The sequence below is a fragment of the Amblyomma maculatum genome, chromosome 5, assembly GCF_055883805.1.
Source record: "Amblyomma maculatum isolate TAMU_Amacu chromosome 5, ASM5588380v1, whole genome shotgun sequence".
NCBI classification, from domain to species: domain Eukaryota; kingdom Metazoa; phylum Arthropoda; class Arachnida; order Ixodida; family Ixodidae; genus Amblyomma; species Amblyomma maculatum.
In genome coordinates, this window is record NC_139348.1 from 74,734,496 (window position 1) to 74,761,405 (window position 26,910).

The window sequence follows — 26,910 nt, forward strand, 5'->3', positions numbered from 1 at the left end:
CCGAGGGCCCAGACAAAGAAGCAGTTTAGAAGCTTTCTTGGCTTAGCCAACTATTACCGACAGTACGTCCCTGAATATTCTCGAGTAGTGCTGCCGTTAACAGACCTAACCAAGAGATGCACACCACAGCAGCTTCTACGGGATGACGAGGCGCAGGCGGCGTTCGAGGCAGTCAAAATTTGCCTAAAAAGCGTTTCCTTGGTGTATGCACGTGATCCTAGTCGGGAATTCCTATTCGCGACCGATGTTTTGGAATACGTGGTGGGAGCCTATCTTGCCCAGTGTGATGGCGAAGGGCGCGAACAACCCATCGCTTTCTTGAGCAAAAAACTGAGTCCCGCTCAGACTCGCTGGGCGACGAGTGAAAAGGAAGAGTATGCCATCAGTTAGGCCCTAGGGCGACTTGAATTCTGTCTGTGCAGCGGAAAAGTTCGGCTCATAACGGACCACAATCCGCTCAAATATCTGACCCTCAGCAGTCCGCACAGCGCCAAGCTCATTCGCTAAGCAGTCGCTCTGCAGAGATTCGATATTAGGGTAAAGCACAAAAAGGGGGTCCAAAATTCCAATGCCAACGCCATGTCGCGACTAGTAGCTGCCAACTAGAGGCTTCGGGGGGACGGGGGTCGTATTTTTCGGAGGGCTGTAGCAGTGTTTGCCTGCATATGGGTACCCTCAGGCTTTGACAGCACGTGTACCGAGGCAGCAGCAGGTGGTGCTGCTTCGGCTGTGGGCCCGCGGTGCGGTGGCTTGTGCAGCTGTGTGCGTGCGTCGGTGTGTGTGTCTGTGTATTTGTGTTGTGTGCTGCATGACAAGATGACATGCAGCACACTTGAAAGGGAGATGTCATGGACGAATTGCTCGAACCGGGCTTCGTGCACAAATGCCGGGGACGACTCGTATTTGAGGGTCGTGCGCGAGCGGAGCGCCCAGTTTATGGCGACGGGCGAACACCAACCCAGCGCAGAGGGAGGCTGCAGGCGAGCGCCTCGAGGACGGCGAAGTGGGAAGCGAACGCGCGCCCCGCTGAGCACGCGGCCCCGTGCGAGGGGGGGGGGGGTGGCATCGCTGGCCGTGGTCCACGCCTCGGAGCGGCGGAGGGTCTTCGGGACGGCCGCGCGTCTTCTGAGAGGCGAGCGGGGCCTGGAGAGCAGATACAGTGGTCGCAGGCAGCTGCGAGGAGGACCAGGAGAGGAGGAAGAAGAAGACACAAGCGACTTGGAAAGAACAAGGCGACCGGAGAGATTCGAGTCGGGTGCCGCGCAGAGAGGCCACACCCTGAAGACGTCGAGCCTTTCTTAGCTTGTAAATAATGTAAAATACACGTTGTTTGTACATAGCAAGTTGCGTAAGTGGTCCGATCAAATCGGGAGGTGAAGAAGTATAAGAAAACAAACGAACCTCGCTTTGTTTCGCTTAGCGTAACTGGAGCGTAACTTGGGTCTTCTCAGGTCCGCACAGTTGGGAATGAAGTGCGGTGGAAATCCACCATGCCCAAGGCTCTCTGCAGGGTGTTAACGTCTTTTGGCGGTGACAGCTGCAATATGGCCGGAAGATTCTTCTCGTCAGACCGGACTGCCCCCTGTTCAACAATGTAACCAAGCAGGTTGATTCTGCGTAAAACCAACTGTACTTTGCGGAGTTAATGATGATGCCTGCGTTCTGCATTTGTTGCAGAACAGTGGTTACGAGGATGAGATGCTCATCTAGGCTTTCTCAAAAATACAACGACGTCGTGTGCGTAAGCCGTTGCATAGTTGAATTTGGTGACTCCGAGCAGGATATCCATTACGCGCTGAAAGGTAGCTGGTGAATTGCATAAACCGATAGCAGTCGGGCGAACGCGAATAATCCCCGATGGCAAGTGAATGGTTTTTTCGATGTCACTGCGGTCAGTCGGCATTTGCAGAAAACCCCTGCTACAGCCCAGTGTAGTGAAGAACTTTGTTGACCCAAGTGTACAGATGACAGAGTCGACTGACGAAAAGGGTACGAGCCTCTGATTGTTACGGCGTTCTGCCGCCGATAGTCGACAAACGAGCGTGCTGTGCCGTCTTTCTTAGGTGTAAGAGCAACGGGAAAAGCGCTCGGGCTTTCTGACAATTTTACTGCGCCAGCAGCCACCATTTCATCCAGAGCGGAATCAAGAAATTCTCGCTTCTGGACGCTCAACAGCCTCTGGTTGAAACTGATTAGGCGGGAGATGATGCTGGTGTCGATTCTCTTAGCACCTTACCATTTCCAGGAGCCTCAGTAAACAATGTAGCCAGGGCTCAACTGCCGCTCTGATTCTAGATTTTTCCGCTGGTGATCTTGTGAAAAACTGCAGGATAGTCAGAACACCACATTCTGCCACGCCGACTGAGGGGGCTCTGCGACTAGATGATTTGAGTTATGATTTTTTTATGTTTGTAATGAACTTGAGCGGTTCTGCATTAATCTCGTATCGCTAGCTTCCTGAATCTAGATTGACAATAGTTGCTGCTTTCGAGATGAAGTTACGAACCAAAATTATCGGTCAGGGGAGTCCGCGAAGATGGAGAAAACGTTCCCTTATCTTTCGACCATTCACAGTAACTCTTAGACGTGCTGCAGAGGTTACCGACGCTATCTGTAGCAATGCCATACGAAGTTTCGTGGTAACCTCTCGTAATTGGAAATGTCTTGCCTCGCATTCTTGGTTGACCTCATCGTCAAAACCAAACGGTGGCACCTGTGTCCAAAGTAGCAGGCACTGCCATGCCTATTATATTGACAGCCACCAAACGTGCATTATCAGTGCAGCATTCTGGAAACGGAAAACAGACAGCAATAGCTTATTCTCTGCTCCTCTTTGTTTTGGTGCCGTGTTAGACGCTCCAGGGGGCCGGCCGACACTCCCAATGCCGAGGCTGTATGGGCATGACTTCTTTGCCCATGACCTGCGCCACTTATGCTGACGTCCACAGCAGGCTTCTACCGTGGCAGCAGGATAATACGATGACCAAAACACCAGACCCCGTGCTGGGCACATTGCTCCTTCGCCCCCGTTGTAGCGGGCGGCGGCCGGAGAAGGCCCGGTCTGCTCTGCCACCCCCTGCACTGGGTTAGTCACCGGAGGAAGCACGGTCTGGCCAGCCACCCAGTGCCATCGGTTCGTCACCGGAGCAGGCCTGGTCTGGCCGGCCACCCCATGCAGTTGGCTCGTCACTGGATCAGGCCCGGTGTGACATGCTACACAGCACCGTTGGCACGTCCCCGGAGGAGGCCCGGTCTAGCCAGCCACCCGACGCAGTAAGCATATCACCGGGGGAGGCCCGGCCTGGCCTGTCACCCCGGCAGTTGGCTCGTCACAGGAGGAGGTGCACCAGGGCCGCCTTCCTGGCCCTGGTGCAACCTATATAAAAGGAAGTTTATATAATAAATGTTTTTCGCCCTCCTCCTGCTCGTGGAAGTCGCCTGCCCCCATACGGCAGCGGGGTCACCAGACTCTGTGCTGTCGATAATCAGAGCGACGCACAGAATGGCTCGAGGCAGGTCTCTGGTGGTGAAGGTGGCTAGTAGTGGATCAACGCCAGGAAAGACGCCTCGATGCGGGACGCTTGTCTGGCCATGTCTTCGAAGTTCATGAACTGGCGGCGCCAGAGGTGCGGCTGGTACCATGTATGGTACTGCAGCATGGCATGAGCCGCCTTCTCAGGTTCCATACATCTAGTTTCTGCCAGATCATGCAGCTCTTGACAACTGCGCAAACACACGAGCGAGCACACGTTTTCACCTTGCGTCGTGGCGCAAAGGTCGTCTTTCCTGCGTATTTCATGCGGCAGAGAAAACTCTTCTCGAAAAAGTTCTGTAAAATCCTGCTTTGTTGTGAACGGCCGCTGTCTACGCCTGCAGATTACTGCAGATCCTACTAAAGCTAAAGAAATCACATGCGCGAGCAGAGCTCAGTGCGATGGTGCCATTGACATCGGATAGCCACCGACGTCATGAAGGAAATAGACAGATTTCTGTTCGGCGCATCCTTCAATCCTCAGCCCGGGCCAATTCCGCTGCAGCTGAGTATCTCAATACATAGGAGTAGGCGCTAACAAACTGGCTCGCTTCCTATAATTTCTCTGTAGCATTTGCTTCAAGCAGCTACGAGAATAGGCCGAGCATTCCGCTAATGAAGTCCGATGCTTCCCTTTTCTTGTCGCCTTATGGCGCATGCACTGAATCCACTTGGATGGGAAACAGCTGTGCAGGTTGCTGTGCAGCCACTATATATATTTTCCAGCCCTTTCACGTACGGCTCATCTACCCCCTGATTTCGCAATGTCTGCCTCACCACCGAGGTTTCAACTGAGTCAAATGGTCTTTCGTAATCAATGAATGCTATGTATAAGGGCTGATTATATTCCGAGCATTTTTCTAGCACCTGTTTGATGGTATAGATATGATCGATAGTAGAGTACCATTTCCGAAAACCTGCTTGATCATTTGCTTGATTGCCGTCTACTGTCCTGATTCTATTAGCGATTACCTTAGTAAATACCTCATACGTAACAGATAGTAGGCTGATTGGTCTGTAATTTTTAACGTCTTTTGAGTCCCTTTTCTTATCAATGAGGATAATGTTTGCATTCTTCCATGGTTCCGGTACCGTCGATGACACCAGGCACTGCGTTTACAGGGTGGTCAGTTTTTCTAGCACGATATCCCCCCAGTCCTTTAACAAATCTGTAGTTATCTGATCTCGTCCAGCTGATTTCTTCCTTTTCATAGTTTATATAGATTTCTTGACCTCTTCCTTCGTCACTGGTGGAACGTCTGACTGTTTCTCTCTACCGCGAATCTCATTATGGTCCTAACAACTTTGGCTACAGTAGAGATCTGTATAGAACTCCTCAGCTACTTTGACTGTCTTGTCCATATTCGTGATGACGTTGCCTGCCTTGTCTCTTATCGCGTACATATGGTTTTTGTCTATGACCAATTTCGTCTTTACCGTTTTAAGGCTTACCCCGTTTTTACCAGCATGCTCAATTTTGTCCATTTTATACTTCCTTATATCGCCCACCTTGCGCTTATTGAGTGCGCTGTAGAAGTAGGCGGTAGGATAGTTAGAGAGGATACCGCTAAGCTGTCTAAGGAGACGAAGCATTTGATTAAGAAACGCCAGAGTATGAAAGCTTCCAATCAAACAGACCAGATATAATTGGCCGGGATATCAAAGCTGGTAATATATTGCCGCGTATCATGTGGGTATGCTCGCCTTCTAGCCCCATTACGGCCGATGTGGGACCTAAAAGGTTTAGCTAAGGCTTCGTCATGTGGGCTTCGTGAGGGCTTACCCACATTGAGCTCTCATTCATATTCCCCCTGCCCTCAATTAATCTACAAGAGGCCAAGTCGGGCAGCATGTTGGTATGCCAGATGTTTTGCCCGACTACTGCTGATCTAGGTCCCACACAGGTTTAATGTGGGTGGCGTCATTTTGAATCTATGAAGGGCTTTCCCATACAGAGCCCACAATTAGGTTGGATTTTCCCTCAAATATCCGACAAGGGCCCTTGTTTTGTGGATGCTGGAATGTGCTCTGCATTAGCCCTAACGACGTCGCTATGGCACACATGTAACAGGAACACGGTTAGCCTAAATGGGGCTTGGCCACTTTTGCCCCATCGGAGACCAATGTAGGTATTATGACACTTGCCCCAGACCTACTTGCCTACATTGAACTTACTGGGGCTCCACATTCTGTGCTACCTGGGTTATAACAATTCTACTGCACCTTGTGGTTTTCCCCTAAATATTCGATCAACATCATTCTCACTTCGAGTTTCTGATCAATCCGGTTCTCGTTCTACTATCGGTTCTGCTGACCGGCATGGTTAGCTCATTTGGTAGAGTTGTAGCCCCCTAAATGCGGTGGTCCCAAGTTCAACCCCAGGACCAGGACTAATTTTTCTTTAACTCTGAAGCTTCTGAAAAAGCTGTATATCTTTCATCTGTAGCCGTTTGACAGCGCTTGGGTGGACACCAATGACCAATTACTCTTTATTAAAAATCCACTCCACCTTGAGGTCTCCCCTAAATGTTTCATTAGCATCATTCCCCCTTCAAGATATAGATCAATGTGCTCTTGCCCTAGTACCTGTTCTGCTGACCATTCTAGTCAGCTCAGTTTAGAGCGACTACCCCGGAAAGACGGTGGTCCTGAGCTAGATGCCTGGACCATAAATTATATTTTTGCTTTTAAAAAAGCTGTATACCTTTTCTTTGTAGTCTCATAGCCGCACTTCTGTGGATGCCAGAGCAGCTTCTCCTTTATTACAAAACTACATGTTGGGTTTCTCCCCAAAATTTTCGATCAACTTTGATTATTCCCATTTCTAATTATAGGTCAATTCGCACTAGCCATATACCATCTGTTCTCCTAACCGTCCTGGTCAGCTCAGTTGGTACAGTTACTATCCCGGGAAGACGGTGGTCTCGGGTTTGAACACCGCACCATGACGAATTTTCCTTTAATTACGAAGCTTCTCAGAACGCTATATAGCTTTCCTTTGTAGCCGTATGGTTTTGCTTGGGTGGATGCCAAGAATTAATTTTTCCCTCATAACAAATTTACTCCACCTTTCAGTTTTCCTCTAAATATTCAACATCATTTCCACATCGAGTTATATATCAATTCGTTTTTGCACTAGCATTTGTTGTGCTGACTGTCCTGGTAGGCTTGCTTGGTAGGGCGACTGTCCCGGAAAGGCGGTGGTTCCTTGTTCCGTCCCCGGACCAGGATGAATTTTTAATTAACTACGAAGCTTCTGAAGAAGCTATACAGCCTTCCTTTGTAGCCGTATGGTTGCGCTTGGGTGGATGCCAAGAAGTAATTACTGCCTCAGAACAAATCTACTCCACCCTGGAGTTTTCCCCTTAATATTCAACCAACATCATTCCCACATCGAGTTATAGATCAATTCTTTCTCACCCTAGCATATGTTGTGCTGGCCGTCCTGGTTAGCTTAATTTGTACAGTTACTGCTCCGAAAAGGCGGTGGTTTCACCCGGACAAGCACGAATTTTCCTTAAACTACGCAGCTTCTCAGAAAGCTTTCTTTTATAGACTTATGGTTGCGCTTGGCTGGATGTCATAAAGGATTTACTTCCTCATAACAATTCTACTCCAATCAACATCATTCCCACATCTAGCTAAAGATCAATTCGTTCTCGCCCTAGATCTGTTGTGTAGATCTTCCTAGTCAACTTAGTGCTAGAGCATCTGCCCCGGAAAGGTGGGTGTCCCAGGTTTGATCCCCGGACCAGTAATCATATATTTAACTGCGAAGCTTCTCAGAAAGCTCTATAGCTTTTCTTTGTACCCGAATGGCTACGCTTCTGTGGATATGCCAATGAGCAATTACTTCCTTATACAAATCTACTCCACCTATTACAGTAGCGGGGCTCAAAAGTGCTCACACCCGCTTCTGCACACATCGGTCTCTTGTAGGGCAGTTTAGAGCAAATGCGATGCAAATGTGGGCCTAAATCAAATAGAAGATGGGCTAGCCCAAATGGGGCTGCCAGGCTGAAAAGCGGGCATGCTCCCACGCTTCTCACACTGGTTTCTTTAGGAGTATTTGCGGGCAAATGCAATATATATTCGTGTTCTATGCGTTAAGAATAAGATAAGCCCAAATGCGGCTACCCATGGAAGGCCGCAGTGGGCCCCAAATTAGCCGAAGGCGGGCTTACCGCTTCGAAGTGTCTCCATCCTATATTTAAGGGGTCATTTTTGTGTAATTGGTATTATACCCGAACGCTAATACCTCTTCTGGAGGTTTGATCTAACTGTCCTAAGGATATTCATGCCATGAATAAAGACTATCTTGTTTTACTCTGGCAACTAGGGCAAATATGCAATATTGGCAGAAAATTGCAGTAGTAACTGTTCCGCTTTTCGAGTATGTACTGAACTACCTCAAAAGCTTCACTGCGGCAATATTATTCGACACGCAGCACTGAAATAAATATTGATACCTACATATTGGGGGCGATGTGGGCCAGCCCACATTGTTATAGTGTTGCAAATAAATGTTTCTTCTGTTACTGAGTGCAGTATACAAGGTAAAGAAATAGTGTTCAATGCTTTACACTTGCTGAATAGTGGAATTTGGTCGGCCCCGAAAATGGCAGATTCAACCCATGAGGGCAACACGTGGGTCCGCCCAAATCGGGCTGGCCTCCGTAAAGCCCGGGCAGGTACAATTCGGGAATTGGAGGGGTTAACCGAAATGAAAATCAAAACCTTGATCAATGGGGCAGCACCCGCCTATACAAACGTATGGGCCATTAGTTATTTCGACATGCTGCACACATTCGACTATCTGGGCTGAATGCGGGTAGCCCCTATTTGGGCTGTCCACACGGATACAAATTGGGACCGATCGGGAAAAATTGGGGAGTCCATGAGGGCCCCCTCTGGGTACGAGTTGTAAATTCGGCATGGGGGCTTTATGGGCTGCTCCATAAGGCCGCCTTATCACAGCCCACTTTGCGCTACTTGGACATTTATTATACAACGATGATATGAAATACTGTAAAATTTATTGTCGTATATGTGCTAAAAATAGGTGCTAAATTTTGGCAGTAAATATTCAGCTAGAGAACTTGGACCAGTGCTTCCCATCAATTAGCTGCATTGTATCCTTATGAGAATAATCTCGGCAAGCGCAAGTGTGGCTTAGCCCTGTAGACCCTGCATTTACCCTATGTCATTACCTGAGGGACTGACCGAAATAAACAATGTTCATCCTTAGCGGCTGCCCTAATCTGTCCAAAGTAGGACTAAAGGAAAATTTGGCGGGATGTGCTCATTAGCAACACGGGAAAAATGTGGGCACTTCCACAAGGGCTGCCTGCATTGGTCCCAAGGGGGACCGATCGAGGCGTTTGTCGGCAGCCCACTTTAGGCCTATGTCAGCCCCCATTGCAGTACCCCCATCAAACACACCGAGTCTCTCCTGTATTGCCTACATCGGACCAATCAGGGTCCCCACTTCATAGCCAAATTTGTGCCGCCTGGGTATATACCATTGCAGAATGCAGATGACAATCGACAACAGAGATTGACGACGAAGTGGAAGCTGCGATTGGTGCTGAGAAATTCAAGTACATTCAACTAAGTTATCAGCTGCTGTGCCTCTTGGACTAACCTTGCCACATATCATCTTTGTGGAGATGACTAAAAATCTCTATGCGCACAGATAAGCCTATTTACTCTGCCAAAAGCTGGCTTTGCGCAGTGGCCGTCACCACCTGAGATTGCGTCAACAACAGCCACTATGACCTCTGAGGCAGCCCCTGCCACGGCGCAACATTAGCTCAGTTAGTCGTAATCACAAAAATTTGCCAACCTCCCGTTTATAATGACGAAAACAAGCCAGACGTAAACAATTGTTTGGGTGAGTGCGAACGCTGCAGCAGGAACAACCACTGGGACGCGATCACAATGCTGGCTAACCTCATTTTCTGTTTTGCGGGAACAGCTCGCACGCGGTTGCAAAATCCCGAATAAGAGCTGGTAACCTGAGAAATTTACGAGCAAATACTTCAGTACTTATTCGGGAAGCCCATTGGGTGGACTCAGTCAGAAAAACCCAATTTGCGTCTCACGCTCGATCACCCCAGAGTCCTGCCTTGCCTACATTCAATCCGTGCTCGCGCTGTGTCGCAAGTCGAGCCGCTTAATGCAGTAAAGTTAAAAGGTAGGGCATAATCTCAAGGATATATCCTCTACCGTCGACTCGGTGCTTCAAGTCTGTCGAAAATTCGAGCAGGCTAAGCAACGACTTCTTGTACTCCGCTTTGAGTGCTTTCCGAACATGGCGGCTGCGTCATCCTGTGATGTCTAGCCTCCTTTGCAACAGCCTGCTCATCCGACAAATATGACTGATCGTCAGGCGAGAACTCGAGGCCTTAGCTTCTGCCCCACTCGCGTCTCCACTGCCCGACACCGTGGTAATGATACAGGCCCGAACTTGCCAATGTCGACCTCTCCTCAAGGTCCGTACCGCCCCCATCACCATCGCATCCTGTTCCTTAAGTGGCTGCTGCAACCGACACCCAAGCCCCCTCCCCCCGTCACCACCTTAGTCACCCTGAGTCACAATCTTGCAGAGTGGCGCACCTCAGGCGCCAGGCCAATTTGTTTCATTTGCTGTCTAGCCGGCCACACATCGCGTTACGCGTTATTGCCGTAGACATACCTTTCCCACCCCTAGCTCATATTACAACGATAACCATCGCTGTTATTATGCACCTCGATGCTTCCCTACCCAACCTGAGGAGTTCCGCCCCGCATATGATGGACCTGGGCACTTTCCTGCTATACCAGATGAGCCTCGTGCCGAAGCCAACCCAAGCGCTTGTCGCTGCAGCCAATCGTCATCTCCACGTCCTCTTCGCTCTCATTCACCGCTACCTCGTCGCAGCTCCTCCTCATCATACGTCGGGAAACTACCGAGTGCAGCGCTCGGGAGCGACGCTGTATTATTGTTTAGGACTGCCAATTCAGTACTGACCCGCGTGCCGAGACATAATCTAATTGATATACATGTTGACGGACGCCCAGTTTCCGCCATTATTGATACTGGCGCGCACATTTCTCTTATCAGTTTCATGCTCCATTGAAGCGCGAAGAAAATTATTACACCCGCTATTTCTTCTACCGTTCGCGTTGTTGTCGGCAACACAGCTACTGTGATTGGTATGTGTACTCCAAGAATTAGCATAGCCGACCGTCCTATTCCTATGTTATTTACAGTCCCCACCAGGTGCTCTAAAAACGTTACATTAGTCATTGATCTTAACTGTACATGCAGAAGTCATTGACTTCTTCTGCACTGCTTTATCTAGACCTACAGATCGGTCGCGACGAACAGGCTCCTCCGAGTTCAACGCTCCATCTCCGCTCCGCTACATTTACTCCCCTGCCACTAGAAGGCGCTGTGTGTGTGCTCATGTCGCTTTTACCCTCCGCTCCTGATAGCGAATATGTTCTTTGCCCCATAACCGACGTAAAGTTACAGCGTAAAACTGCTCTCTCTTACAATATCATGCACGTAGCGAACACTTACACTTGTAATCCGGTCTTGAGCTTGGATGACGACAACCGGATGGAGTTTCTGCAGAAGGCTGCTGCACGCTACATTGATGACATACCGGACGGGTCATTGCGTCTGGCTATTGTCACATTCGAAACAAGCGCCGCAGTACACCACACACTGATGCCTGTGAATGTCAACACCAGGAAAGGATTTGTAAACGCCGTTCCGCTACATTTACTCCCCAGCCACTAGAAGGCGCTGTGTGTGTGCTCATGTCGCTTTTACCCTCCGCTCCTGATAGCGAATATGTTCTTTGCCCATAACCGACGTAAAGTTACAGCGTAAAACTGCTCTCTCTTACAATATCATGCACGTAGCGAACACTTACATAGTAATCCGGTCTTGAGCTTGGATGACGACAACCGGATGGAGTTTCTGCAGAAGGCTGCTGCACGCTACATTGATGACATACCGGACGGGTCATTGCGTCTGGCTATTGTCACATTCGAAACAAGCGCCGCAGTACACCACACACTGATGCCTGTGAATGTCAACACCAGGAAAGGATTTGTAAACGCCGTTCCGCTACATTTACTCCCCAGCCACTAGAAGGCGCTGTGTGTGTGCTCATGTCGCTTTTACCCTCCGCTCCTGATAGCGAATATCTTCTTTGCCCCATAACCGACGTAAAGTTACAGCGTAAAACTGCTCTCTCTTACAATATCATGCACGTAGCGAACACTTACACATGTAATCCGGTCTTGAGCTTCAGCGTTTTTGCACAAATGCTTCCTGATTGCATTTCTCTCGCCTGGTCACCCCACTGTCCGAATTAAATGTATCTGCCCATACCTGACCCTAATGCTGAAGCACCGCCACGACCTGCACTATCCTCAGATCTGGAACCTTCATATCAGGAATGGTTGCTCCTGACTTGCGTAATGATCGTGCTAAAGCACTTACGACCCTTCTTACTTCGTACTCTGATAATTTTTATTTTGGTGCCGGGCTCTTGGGTTAAATGTTCCTAGTTACTTCTCGCATCGATACAGGAGATGTCAGTCCAATTCACAGGAAACCTTACCAAGTCTTTATTTCTGAACGTCGAGTCGAACAAGAGGAAGTAGATAGGCTGTTGGCAACAGACAATATAGAGGCTTCGAGCAGCCCCTGGGCTTCACCTGTCGTGCTTGTTAAAAAGGACAGTACCTGGAGGTTTGGCGTTGTTTACCGACACCTTAATAGGGCACAATCCCTATAGTCATCATCATCATAATCATCATTATCATCGTCAGCCTGACTATACTCACTACAGGGCGAAGACCTCAGCCATATTTCTCCAATTAACCCAGTCCTGCGCTAGCTGCGTCTACTTCACACCTGCAAACTTGCTAACGTCATACGCCCACCTAGCTTTCTGCCGGCCCCTGCTACTCCCCTTGGAATCCAGTTCGTTACCTTAAGCGACCATCGGTTATCCTCACTTTGCACTACATGTCGTGCCCATGCCCATTGCTTTTTAATTTCCACTACAATGCCAGTAACGTGAGTTATTTCTCTGACCCACTCTGCACGCTTCCTATCTCTTAATGTTACCCCGACCATTTTTCATTCCATAGCCCTCTGCGTTGTCCTCAAAGTAAGTAGGACCTTCTTTGTTAGCCTGCACGTTTCAGTCTAATAGGTGAGTGCAAATAAGATGCAACTGTTCATTACTTTACCTTTCAGCGATACCGGTAAGCTCTTAGTCATAATCTGCGAGTGCTTGCCAAATGCGCTGCATGCTAATCTGATTCTCCTTTTTATTGCCCTTACATAGTCCAGATCTGCGATTACTACATATACTAAGTAGACATCTTTGCCTACTACTTCCAGTGCTTCGCTATCTATTGTAAAGTGCTATTCCTTCCCGAGGCTGTTGAACCTTACCTTAGTCTTGTGCATATTGATTTTCAAGCCTACCATTCTACTTTGCCTGGCTAGGTCATCAATAATTCTTTGCACTTTATCCCCCGAGTTACTTAGCAAAGTAATGTCTCAGCAAATCGCAGATTTATATACCTTATCGCGAACTGCTGCCATTCAAAGTCTGTTATACTTCTTCTAAGCCTGTTGTATACAGTACGGGGGGATCGTGTCTCCTTGATTAACAACTGTCTTTGAAACTATTTTGTTACTTTCTTTCTGCAGACCTCTAGTTGATTTGCAGCCAGTATATATATCTTCCAGAACTTTAACATACGGCTCATCTACACCCTTATTTCGGAATCCCTGCGTGACAACCGACGTTTCTACTGAGTCGGTGTTTTTCCTTAGTCAGTCAATGCTGCGTAAGAAGGCTCGTTATATTCTTAGCTTTCTCCATCACTTGGCTGATGGTGTGAATATGATCGATGGTAGAGTACCCTTTCCAAAAACATGCTTTATCTTTTGCTTAGTTGCTATCTAAGATTGTTTGAGTCTATTAGCTATTGCCCTTGTAAGTAACTTATACGTAAAAGGTAGTAGATGGGTTGAATAGTTTGCAAGTCCTTTGCGTCCCCTTTCTTATGTAATAAGATAATGTTTGCCGTTTTCCATGGTTCCGGTACCGTTGATGACACCAACCACTGCGTATACAGGGTGGCCACTTTTTCTATAACAGTATCCCCCAACCCTTCAACAAATCTGTATTTACCTGATCCCCTCCAGCTGCTTTTTCCCTTTTCGTAGTTTCTAATGCTTTCTTAACTTCATCCTTCGTCACTGGCTCTTTACAGCATGCTCAATTTTCTCCATGTTATATTTCCTTACATCGGTCACTTTGCGCTTATTGATTAGCTTTGATATCTCTACCAATTCTGTTTGGTCGGCTAGATTGGAAGTTTTCATACTTTGGTGATTGTTATTCAAATACTTTGTCCCCTTAGACAGATTACCGGTATCATTTCTAACTATCCTACCCACTGCTTGTATAGCACACTCAGTAATGATATCTCTGAAATTGTTGTTCACTGATTCTAGGCTAATGTCGTCATCCTCAGTTAGAGCTGAATATCTACCCTGTAACAAGATCCTTTACTCTCTTGCCCTCCCCCTCAGCTCTAATTCGTTGATGAACTTTTTTCTTACTAATCTGTTCTGTTACCTCTTCAGATTTACACTAATTTGAAACCTTACAATCCTTGGTCACTGCATTGCACTTTGCCGATTACCTCTACATCCTGCATAATGGCGGATTTAGAATATTATGAGGTCCATTTAATTTTAGTGTACCCGTTAGGACATTTAAATGCCCACTTCCGGTATTTCCGTTTGCTGAAGAAGGTGTTCGTATTTCGGCAGTTGTTGCGCTCTGCTAACAAAACTAGTGACTCCCCCCTGCTATTCCTAGAACCAACGCCATAGTCACCTGCTGCCTGGTATCCTGGCTGCTTTGTCCCTACCTTGGCATTGAAGTCGCCCATCAGTACAGTACACTGCGTCTTTCCTTTCCACATTGCCAGTTCGCGATCTTTGTAGAAGCGTTCAACTGCCTGGTCATCATGACTACATGTAGGTGCGTAGGCCTGTACAGCCTTAAAGGGCCCATGAAAAGCTTGAAGCCGTGCTTAAGAAAGGCGCACGAGCGGTCGGCGTGCCTTCGCTAGTCAGCAAAGCGCAAAAAAATTTTAGGCTAACATCTTTAATAGCGCAGATATTCCATATTAAAAATGACGCTCCTCCTCTCCCGTCACTGTAGCCCTTAACTCATACACGCCGATGCGCCGGCCAAAAAAAAAGAAAATGTCCGGGCCGACGCCCCGCCCATAATGCGTCACGAAGTGACGCCACCGACTCTCGGTTTGTTTACTTCCGGTAGTGCTCCGATTTTTTCCCCTTCGTGCTTGCGGAGCGGCGGTTCGCGTGTCGGTCGCCATGGATCGCATGGATCCCGAGCTCGAAGCGAGGCTGCGTGAAGCCGCTGCCGAGCTGGACTTTGATCCATATGATTATACTCCGTTTCGTGATCCGCTAGACAGCGACGACAGCAGCACGCCATCGACTGGCCCTTCTGAACCACCCGCTGACAACGAAGACGACGGCCTACTATGGTGCGTTCCGTGGCGCACGCGCCACTGCACATAAGTTATTACAACTTTCTTATTTCACGAAATGCCATTTCGTGTTTGCTTCGCGGCCTTTTCACATTTTACTTATGCGCAGGTGCCACTGCGGCCGCTGCGAAAGCATGCCCACACCTGAAGAAGATGTGTGCTGCCGCAGCATGCCGGAGGTGCTGGTGGTGTGCCAGCAGGACGGCGGCTGCATTACGATCCACCCAGCGTTCCAAAGCGTGTGCCTAACGCCCGAAGTCCTTCGGGCTGTGCACATTGCACGAGAGGAGGAGGGAGCGAACATCGATGGAGACGGAGATGTAAACAGGTAGGTAGTGCGGAAGCGTCAGGTGACAGATTCGCATTATTCTTTTTTTGTGTGTGTATGGTCCGTTTACTGTAAAGCGTGGTATTTTCAGGCAGCACCGCTTCATAGCCTACCGCTTGTTTACCAAGTGGATTTGGGGCAGGCTGGGCGAAGGCAACAGGGTGGTCCTGCCAGCCTGCGTCGTTTGCCGGGTTCGGCGTGAATTTCCGTCGGCGAGCTACATGGGATTCAGGCACCCTCCCCTTTAATCTCAGGTGATTGTCGCTTCACTGCATGCTGTATTCTAAACTTTATCACGTGTGCAGGCGCACTGCTTCGAGTGGTGCATGGAAGTGCGTTTATTTTAAGGTGGAAAAATAGAGAATGCTATTTTATGAACGCCAAGTTATGCACTGCGTCAAGTGTCTGTTTTGTGGCACTGTTTAAGAACAGACATCTCATTCCTCTAAAGTGCCAGAACTTGCAGATATCTAAGCAAGAAAGGTGTAGAACTGTTAGTTAGTGAAAAATAATGCCTGGGAAGAAAATTCAAATCCTAGTAAAAAAAAAATACACATCCAAAAACAATCCAGAATGGAGGACAATGCCGAGCATCGCCAAGTCTGCTTGAGCACATGCTTCTAAGCATCTACCGTAAACATTCATTTATTTGGAATGGAATTTTATAGAAAAAAAAATTAAAATCGAAACACAGAATGCTTATGCCGAGGCAGCACAAGCATTCTGTGTTTTGAATGATACCGAGTGTGTGAGTGCTCAATACTGACACAATGAAATGAGTGCTTGAAGGTTTGTTTATTGATACTCCTAGCCGTGAATACATGACAACAGATCGCAGAATACATCCATTCCAGCAGTGGAGTAATACAGGTGAAGCACAGATCAAACCACAACTCTTGTTCCTGCATTTGCTGATCTGAATTATTAATTTGAATTTATTTACAGTCTAATACGCTTGCAGAGTGTTACATTTCTTATCTCCAAGCGAGTGTGTGAGTGCTCAATACTGACACAATGAAATGAGTGCTTGAAGGTTTGTTTATTGATACTCCTAGCCGTGAATACATGACAACAGATCGCAGAATACATCCATTCCAGCAGTGGAGTAATACAGGTGAAGCACAGATCAAACCACAACTCTTGTTCCTGCATTTGCTGATCTGAATTATTAATTTGAATTTATTTACAGTCTAATACGCTTGCAGAGTGTTACATTTCTTATCTCCAAGCTGCAGTAATAGCTGGTCCCTTTCAGGTGTGTTTGCCAAAGTGTAGGGGCAGCACTGCATATTCTCAAAACGTTGTGCAGGTTCAACCGTCCTTGAACCAAATTTCATGAGTGTTAGCCATTGGCCGCAGTCACAGCTGCTGCTGCCACTTCGATCTTGGCTCGCTTGCACTCTTGCTCAGCTTTTTGGCAATGGGCTAGTCTGGCTTCTCTTTGTTCAATGGTCTCGGCAGGCTGTCTGGCACGGTTGCAACCTCCGTCTATAGTGAGGTGGCGTATGGGCATGGTGTATTTCCGTAAGTTTCATGAAGGAGAAGGAGTAGATGAAACATTAAGACGATGATCATTGTAGCGCACGAAAATGTCTTGCAATTAGAAATTGATGGAGGCGATGTTTACTGTACAGAGGAGAGTGTGTTGTAGTTTTATTATGAGGTCTGATAGGTTGTGGCAATAGCATAGTGCTCTCATGTCTAAGCTATAAAGATGACATTGTTTGCTGCACAGCGTGAGAGTTCAAAGTCAACATTGCATTCACTTTGAGGTTTGTGCACGGGAGAAGTAGAGCGAATGCTCTAAAAGCCTTATTTTAGCTGTCTCGGCTATCACCAGCTGTCATGCCTGGACATAATTCCCTATTTCTTGATTATCAGCTGTATCTAACTGTGCATTACATCGCTCTCCTTTCACAGTGAATATATGTACACAAATTCTGCCAGCTAAGGTAGCCACTGCTTCTCATTTTGTAGCCTGTACCGCAGGAATCACTTAGTTTGGGCTGGGAGACCTTGTCATTGCCTGTTCTAATATTTATCCCTCTGGCATTTTATAAAGCGAGGAGCTTCTTTCATAATTCATTCATTTGGCACTGTTGATAAGGATGTTTTTAACTTGTTCTCTTGCAATTTCTGGGGCCTGAACTTTGTTGACAGCTTGGCTTGTTATCTTGCTTCCTTGAGATCTGTGAATATGTTTCTAGTTTTTACTGTCGCTTTTCTATCTGCATATCTCCTCTTCTGTGGCTTCTTTTCATGGTCGCTTTTTCCAGTGTTGGTGTTTACATTTTATTCATCTGTGCAGGATAGTCAAAGGAAAACGAAAGGCAGTATAGAACAGAGCACCAGATAGAAGGAGCAGAACTGAAGAATTTACAGCTTTGCAGAAAAAGACCACGATGAAATTTGCAAGGAGAGAAGAAGGGAGCACTTATCCAAGGGGAAGAGGTCATCTGCCTTGGGGCAGAGCATTCCGACCAGTTACGTGGGTGTGTGATGGTGGGCTGTCGGCTTTGACGGTTCCAAGCGGCCTCCACTGGCTTCTGCTTTGGTTATGTGGGCTGAGGCATTCCCAGTCTACGGTACGAGAAATGCACTTTGCAACACACTCTCATGCTGTGCAGTAAGCATCCTTCTCTTCATCAAGTTCAAACTACAACATACTGTTCAGCTGTGCGGCAAACATTGTGATCTTCATGAAGGACCATCTGCACCACTCCTTCATTTAACCTGGGTAAATATGGCATACACTTACGCCATCTGGACGAGTGCGGCCGAGGTTTGCTAGCGTAGTGTCGGACCAATTTAAGCAGTGTGACATAATTCGCAGTGGTTTCACATTACTGCACCTAAGCAGAATTGAGTGCACTCGTGCAATTTCTTTTGGAGGGGGGGGGGAGCAGTTTTTTTCATTGCACTAGAGTATGCAGGTTGTGCCACAAATTTTTCTCAAAGTTGGCAAATCCCATGAATCCTTGCAGCTCATTGACCTATTTGTAATTTTTGTAACTTTTTAGCATATGTAATACCTTTCCTGCAGTTTTTGTCTGTTTTATATTGTCACAGACCCCGCCCTAACGATTAACAGAGGCGCGGGATCCACTTTACGGTTACCCGTCGTCCCTCTATGAGGTTTGAGAACACAGTTAAAAGTTAGGCCGGTCAACCAGTGAAGTGCGTGTGTTGGTGTGTGATCAAGGAATAAATTTATGCGTCACTTTTTTAACACACAATGGGAACATATATAGGTAGTAGTCCAAATTACATTGCATAAAAAATTAATAAAACACCAGGACAAGATAGTAATAAAAAACGACTCAATCAATGACAAGAGAAAAAAACCGACAATGAACAAACGCTGCGATAAAGAAGACTATAAAATAACAAAGCAAGTATTCCAGAGATAGTAAGTAAGGGCGAGAGTTACACAAAAACACAGCGTAAAATACTAAGCCAGGTCAAGGTTTAAACAAAGCCAAAAAGAATATTCAATTAACCGTCAGTCTGTAGCAAAACGGATTCTCACCGCCTTCTTATCTAATGAAGTATCGTAATCGCAGAGTTGGCCGGTAGCGGCGGCCGTACAGGGAGTGGGGACGACAAGTTGGTCGTGGGCTGGGTGAAAAAAATAAGACACTTTCCTGGAGCAAGCAGCCACGAGAGTAAACGTTTTTGTATAGCAGGCCATCACATAGGCATAGGCAAAACTGGCTGTTCGAGGTTGGGTCTTGAGCAGCAGCTAAGAACGACTCCAGATGCTGATCGGTGTGTTCCTCGGTTCAAAAGGTATGAGTATTTGGAAATCTCTGAGATAAAGCAGTGACGTAATGATCAAAGTTGTCCGCGTCGCATTCCGTCGTGGCAGGTGGCAACCAGGAGAGGCAGTCTCCATCTGCGTGCCGTCGGCCACTTTTGTATGAAATGCTGTAGTCGTATTCTTGCAAGCGAAGTGCCCAGCGGGCTAGGCGACTAGACGGATCACAGAGATTGAGTAGCCAGCATAGGGAATGGTGATCGGTTACTACTACGAAAGGCTCTCCGTACAGGTAGCAGCAAAACCGCTGCACGGCGAAAACAACCGCGAGGCATTTCTGCTCGGTGATGGTGTAGTTGTGCTCAGTCTTGCTTAGAGTCCGACTGGCGTAAGCAATCACATGTTCACAGTCGTCATAGCGCTAAACGAGGACAGCACTGAGGCCTATGCCACTTGCGTCCGTGTGCACTGAAGTTGGAGCGGAAGGGTTGAAATGCCGTAAGATAGGATGTGATGTTAGGAGGAACCTCAGTTGTCGGAAAGGATGAGTCGCATTACCTCACCGACTTGAACTTGTGCAGTGTGCAAAATGGCTCCATTCTGCACAGCTAGTACACTGCAAGTCATGTACTTTGCGCTGTAGCCTGGCGAGTCACAGCGACCATCCCCTGACAGGTCTGTTGTTATCCCTACAAGCTCACTAGCAAGTTCTGCTTGCCTTTGCTGAAAAAGCTGCAAAGAAGGAGATGTTCAATTTAGAGTCTACAAACTTGCAGTCATGTGATTGCCTTACTGCATATTAGGATGAGGGGGGCAGGTTTCAAATGCTGCATTACTTTTCACTTTTCTCACAGCACATTTACTAAAAAAAGATATTGCAAAAATTATGCCTTCAGTACTAGAGCATGCAGCTGGTCTATTAAACATGTAGCCAAAGGCAACAGAGATGTGCAGTAGCAGGTGCATTGTACTGCAATGCCTCCGCTGTTGCATATATGCTGCATTTTATATGTTTTATATGTTGCATTGTAGCTTCAAGTTGTTGTCATGAAAGGATGCGACATCTAGTTATCGAGTTAATGACATATACTTTGACTTGAATGTTGTATGAGAGATATCTCATTGTCAAACCTCATTTCTGGCAGGTAGCAAGTATGCCCGTTGGTAGTTGTAGTAGGTCCTCTCTGTGATGCCTTGCACCCCAATGGATTGCAGGAACCGAAGAACTGAAGCTATACCGCAGCCAGAGAACAAGATGCCTGCAGCCAGGAGGACATTTCTTGCTGCTTTTCCTTCAACCAGTGGTTGGCTTTTTCAGAGGAAAGAATGCTGCAGTGAGCATGTCCCCTTCACAGTCACAAGGCTTCCCGCTATGCTAAAGTAAAGGGTTCTTGTTTGCCCGCACATTGTTCAGGTCTCAAGAAGCTGCCGCAGGCAACCCTCGAACACAAGGAATTTTCACTCTTTGTAGAGGGGTTCCTCAATCTCTGACTGGGCCGTTTCATCCTGATGGTCGCTGAAAAAGAAGTGCAGTGATGTCAGCGATTGGTGCCGTGTGATTGTTAATATAATGAACTAATACGTAGCAGCCGTGGATGTTCATCTCGGAATGTCTTGGCTGTAAAATGTGCTAAATAAAGCTGCTGTCAAAGTTTATAGTAGGTATGCATTTTTTTTTTATTCTATCAACAGGGAACAGAAAAATGCCATGGCAAATTAGGTACACTTTAGGGCTACGCAACTTATATTTTTTTCACAACAGAATCAAATATCCTTGTGCATCTTAGTGACTTGTTCAAATATTTGTGCAAAATTAAACTTCAAAGTGCATGTGATGGCTCCGTAGTAGCTCTAAAGACAGCACTAATGTACACTAGGCAGACACAGCATGACCATATTATGTAAGGAAAAATTGCCCTTTTGCTACCTGACGCAACTGTGAATAACCTAACACCACGTCCGAGATTAGTGGTGTGCAAGGTATGTATGAGGCATGGTCTCTATAGACTCATCAAGGCAATATTTGTTGACCCATTGTATTACCACATCCTTAATCATGTCAAGCCATGCATGAGAGTTATGAACGCTATCATTCGAATGGACTGTGTCACAGGGAGGGTATATTTGCAGGTTTGAATGAGTGAATATGTGACACATAGGTGACGTATTTCGTCAAGTTTTTTTTTTTTTTGCCTAATGAACAGTGCTTAAATGACAAATTTTCTTGCCTGCCATAGCCAGCAAATGCACAAAAGTGGATGAAAGAAGTTCCAACGAGCGGCCAGTGATAGCAGTAACTGGCCAGTGATAGCAGCCTGCCACCGACTTCTCTGGTGGCAGGCTTCTCTGTTTAAACCTTGGTGCTGACTAGAGATTTAAATCCAATAGACACCTGTGTGCCTGGAAAAATTTCATATATTTAAAATTATTCGCAAGCACCCCATCTACGTTTAATGTAATCAATCATATAGCTCTTTAATACATTTTCACAACACTACAACATCTTTATCAATAATGACTTACCAACAGAATGGCACTCCCACATTGTGTTGCCACAGTATGCGTGCGAGTAGTTGAAGGCCCCGCTGGTGATTCTTCCTGCAGACAGATATTCATAATTATAATGATGGTTCCAGATTTGAAATCTTTCATGCTTTCATTTTCAGGTGCTGTATAGAGAACTGCCCGTAACAAAATGCAAACATTGTCAACTTGCTACACATACACAAATATTCTGAAAGTGGAGAACTGATATGACTAAAAAATTTGCACAGACAAGCTGTAGTTTGTGGAGTTTCAAGAGCCCTGAAAAATTTGGAGGCATGTTAGCAGCACAAACAAAAGACACAGTGCAGGACAGTCGACTAATACACTGTTCCATGAACCAATCCAGCAGCTCATTATTTTTGAACGTCGGGTCTCCCATGTTAATCCAGTTAATATATGTGCTCCGAGTTTCTTTTTTTGGTGTGCCAGTGCACACCAAAGCCTTGCATCATCCACTAAACAAAATTAACTATTTGAACTCCAAAATAATCTCATCTATACAGGAAGAGCTACATTTTAATTGCTTCCAGAAGGTGCCTCAAGCGATGATCGAGCTTGTGCATGGAAGCAGACATAACATTTGCACTAATTTGCATAGCTTACTTACTCGGGCAATAGAGCCATCATATGCAATATAATACAGAGCTGTTCAGTACAGTTGAAAATTAAGTGTGTACATATGTCAAAACACTTGCATCATCTACTGGACAAAATGAACTATCCAAAATATTCTCACCTCTACAGGAAGAGCTGTGGTATTTGGATCACCTCCGGTAGGTGCCTGAAGCAATGGTTGAACACGTAACTAACTGCATGAAAGCATAATGACATAGCAACAGTTGTGCTAGTTTATATAGCTTCTAGCAATAGAGCCATCGTATATGCGTGCAACATATTCCAAAGTTATATATGTGGCCTAAATATTCATAAATATAAATATAAAAGTATATATACATTGTTATTAATACCATGATAACAGTACTAACCTGTCCAAAGGAAACCTGTGTAGTGCTGAGGTCTTTCGGGCTTCCTGGCGATGATGGTTTGCCATGCTAGGAAAAGAAAGGAAATTTGTGCGTAATCAACATTGTGTTAATGGCGGTTTTATTATTCTGCACATGAATGAGAATGAAAGGAGACAAAACTCTGCAAGTGCAAGGTCATAGGGGATACCTTCTTTTTTTTTTATCTATATACCACATGTTATTTTTCCTTCCACTTGGTATTTAATCATCTTTCTGCCTAAAATCGTTACAGGACTAATTCTGATCAATATCACCACAAAAGTATTTAAAAAAAAACCTACATTTACCTTGGACTCGACTGTTGGCTCCTTTCATTAATTGTATCATAACGAGCCAATTTCCCCTTCAATTTTCCGCTTCATGAATGAGAAAGACATGCATATACAGGTGTTAAAAGGCAAAGATCAAGAGCAGACTAAACGCACTGTAAAATAAGCATATCTTTAGGTGGATGGGGGGTGGGGGGATGCAGTTGGTCTGTATTGTTATTAGTGTGCTGGTATTTTTTTTATTACAAGTCAGGCTTGGTTTATGGGGTTCAACGCCCCAAATTCGACTCAAACGAGGCGCCGCACAGCACTGAGTGACTTCGCACAGCACATGTACAGGTGCGGACGTAAGTAAACGGAGCAGCTAGGCTTTTTCAGTCAAATTAAAATAACGCCTTCCTCACTGGAGATCAGAAAATATTTGTCCGTGAAAGGGCACTTGCGTCTAATACCGGTCCACGCATACCACGACTACCAGTTTCAAATATGCACCGAGTGAAAAATGAAGAAAAAGCGTGCTCCGTTTACTTTTGTCCGCACCGGTACGCGGGCACCTTGCTTGCGCTTCCGTCGAAAAGCGGCCGCTGTGCCTTGGGCACAGCAGTCGACCACCCTAACCCACTGCACCACCCAGGCAAATTATACTGCGATTGTTGTGATCGCGTACACGTTAGTGTATGTTAATTCATGGTTCCATGTGCGCAGGTCGCCTTATCTTTTTTTTTTCTTATCCGCGCGCCGCAGGGCGAGAGCTCCCTTTCATACATTTTCAGCGCCTTAACTTGTTGTGGTCCTCTCGCAAGAGCGGTTAGCGCGCAAGGAATCTGCGCCTGCAAAACTTGCGCTAGGCTTCATGCACTTCCACGCGAGACTCCGAGCCATGCTACGCGTTTCCACAATAACTCGCAACCCAGAAAACTTACCATTCCAGGGAGAAACTGCGTCGGCAAAGCGTCGAACTTGAGGCGTTGACGTCTCATGTTGAGGCCAGTTTGCTGCGGCAAACTGGGATTATACTGGTATGCGTCACGGAAAAGTGGCGGCCACAAACTCTGAGCTCCTGGCGCTTGTCCGACGATGACAGCCCGACGCGTTGGAGCCAGCTTTCCAGCGTGACACCTTGCTTTGTAGGGACACGATGTCGCATTATAACATCTTTCCTGTCCTCGGCTTTACAGCCAACTACACAGCAATGGTGGTCCATTGCAGACCAGAAAGGAAGCAGCAGCAGTTGAGATCGCGAGATTTCAAGACTGACAACCGGGCAACACGTGCTTTTGCGAGCAGACGGATAGTGTTCCGCTTCTATCAAGATGCGCGCAGAATTCTTACCTTTCTTTAATGTACAATAATAACTAACGAATAAAATACTTCTTTCAGGAAGAATAGTGCTAATTTTAAAATCTATAATTGCAAAAATTACACGTGACGTCATATGGCCATGGCCAATGATAACGCTAACCCCAATGACGTCGCATGGGCTGGGCGGCTGAAAACGCACGGTGGTGTGTCGCCCAAATCGGCTGCGAGCGGCAATTTTCCAAAATTATTTGTAAATTACAGCTAACACGCAGAGCATACGGCCGTAAATGGCGTTTCAGGGGCCCTTTAAGTTTCCACCGCTTATTAAGGCTAATAGGAAGCCTGCCGCGCTCTAAATAACGCTATAGATTAATCTATATTGCCAACTGTATACTTATTGACAAGGGGGCTTACTCTAGCTGTCGCCTTTCCGGTAAAACTAAATAAAAATGTGCATGTACGTCTTTCAATACACTATATGCGTCATTCGGCCTCCTAACTTCACTAAGGCTCACGACATCCCGTTTCAAACACTCTAGCTCCTCTAACAGTACTGCTAACCTAGCTTCACTAGCTAGGCTTCTATTGTTAAACATTGCCAGTGTCAGTTTCCAATGGCGGCCTGTCCAGTGGAGTCAGAGACTCTTAGCATCTCCCACTGCGTCGCAAGTCTGACCACTACCGTGGTCAGTTGTTCAGCAGCAGCTGATGACTAAGGGCTGGTGTTTAGTAGGGCTAATGATGACATATTGTTGCAGAAAATTACTCCACCAGGGTGGCCAACTTCTTTTCTGGTGACTGTGTCACCGGTGTTGTGCACCGGCATCAGGTCGCACCCCGAACCTGTTTATGCAATTCCATGGGCGCGTGGAGCTTTTTTATCCGGTGGAGAATTGCGCGCTACCGAGATTCGAACCACGGTGCTCTTTTATGCGAGGCAGATTTTCTACCTCTATGCCACCGCTGCAAGACCTCCGCGATGAGGTTACAAGGAAGGACTTTTACCCACTGCCCAGGATAGATGATGCCTTAGAATGCTTGCGTAGTGCCAGCTATTTCTCTTCGATTGATCTTCGTTTCGAATATTGGCAGATCGCAGTCGACGAACGGGACCAAGAGATGACCGCCTTCTTTATTTCCCATAGTCTGTATCAATTCAAAGGGATGCATTTTGATCTTTTGATCTTTGTAATGCGCCCACGACATTCGAGTGCATGATGCACTGTCTTTTACGCGGCTTCAAATGGACGACATGCCTATGTTATCTCGACGACGTAATTGTATTTCCTTCGACTTTCTAGGCCCATCTTCATCGCCTTGATGTCATTCTTGGAGTCTTTCGAAGAGCTGGCCTTCAGCTGAATTCGAAGTGTAGCTTCGGCTGTCGTGAACACAAGGTGCTCAGACACTTTGTTGATGCCCGTGGCGTTCAACCCAATCCCGACAAAATTCGGGCATTGAGTGGATTTCTCACACTATGCTGTACCATTGACGTGCTTAGTATTCTTGGCCTTTGTTCCTATTTTCGGCGGTTTTTCCAAAACTTTGCGAAGCCGTCTCGTCCAATCACTGTTCTCAATAACGACGTTCCATTTTCCTGGGGCCAAGAGTAATCTCAAGCGCACTGCAGCCCTCACCAACCCGCCCATCCTGGCACAATTCAACCCCTCAGCACTAACCAAGGTACGCACCGGCAGCAGTGGTCCTGGTATTGGTGCCATTCTCGCCCATGAGCAGACGGGGCGCACGCGCATCATTGCTTACGCCAGTCACCTCCTTTTTACGGCTGAGCGGAATTATGCGATCGCAGAACGTGAGTGTTTAGCCCTCGTTTAGCCCTCGTATGAGTGTTTAGCCCTCGTATTACAAAGTTTCGCCCATACTTGTTTGGCAACCTGCTCTCCGTCATCTCCGACCATCACATCTTATGTTGGCTTTCTTTGCTGAAGGACCCTACAGGTCGCCTGGAGCGTAAAGCCCTGCGTCTTCAGGAATCACCTTTACCTGTCGTCCTGAAGTCCGTCCGGCTGCACACTGATGACCATTTTTCTTTAATATTTGGCGGATGTCAACATATTATAAGTCAATAAAAGGAAACCTTTGTCTTTTGGGAGGTGATAGAGTTGCTTACGTTCACTTTACACACATGAAACTATTGTATACGCTACCGTATCAAGCCAAATCTAATGCGTACTTCTTTCTTGTGTATCCCTAGAGTGCGAGTGCTTACACGGACTGGAAGATTCCGCTGGCATTTAAAGCAAAAGGAGAAAAAATACTGGTGAGTACGAAATGATTGATAATATGTCAAACCTATTGTTCTTCCGCATTATTGCACGCTAATATATTTAGGATGAAACGCCAATGCTTTGTCCAGAATTGCCCAATGCTTTTATGAAAATTCAAATGCTTCCACGACCGTCATTTAGGAGAATACGCTTGAATATTGGATTTGTTCTATTTAAATAAAAAACAATTGGGCTTCTAAACCTATTGCTTTATTCGTACTGATTTTACTCTAACTACAAAATAGATAA

The 26,910-nt window shown here is 46.5% G+C and overlaps 1 long non-coding RNA gene across 2 annotated transcripts; it reads right to left on the reverse strand.

The window, feature by feature from the left end:
* Positions 1-21,596: 21,596 nt before the first annotated feature.
* LOC146188518 (uncharacterized) lies at positions 21,597-22,859 on the reverse strand. Of its 2 annotated transcripts, none has more exons than XR_014707220.1 (3): positions 22,764-22,859; positions 22,514-22,558; positions 21,597-21,828 (listed from the first exon to the last, which is right to left on the reverse strand). It is a non-coding gene; the product is annotated as an uncharacterized LOC146188518 (long non-coding RNA). The 2 variants fall into 2 exon arrangements; XR_014707219.1 differs by having other exon boundaries at positions 22,514-22,586.
* Between the last annotated feature and the right edge of the window lie 4,051 nt (positions 22,860-26,910).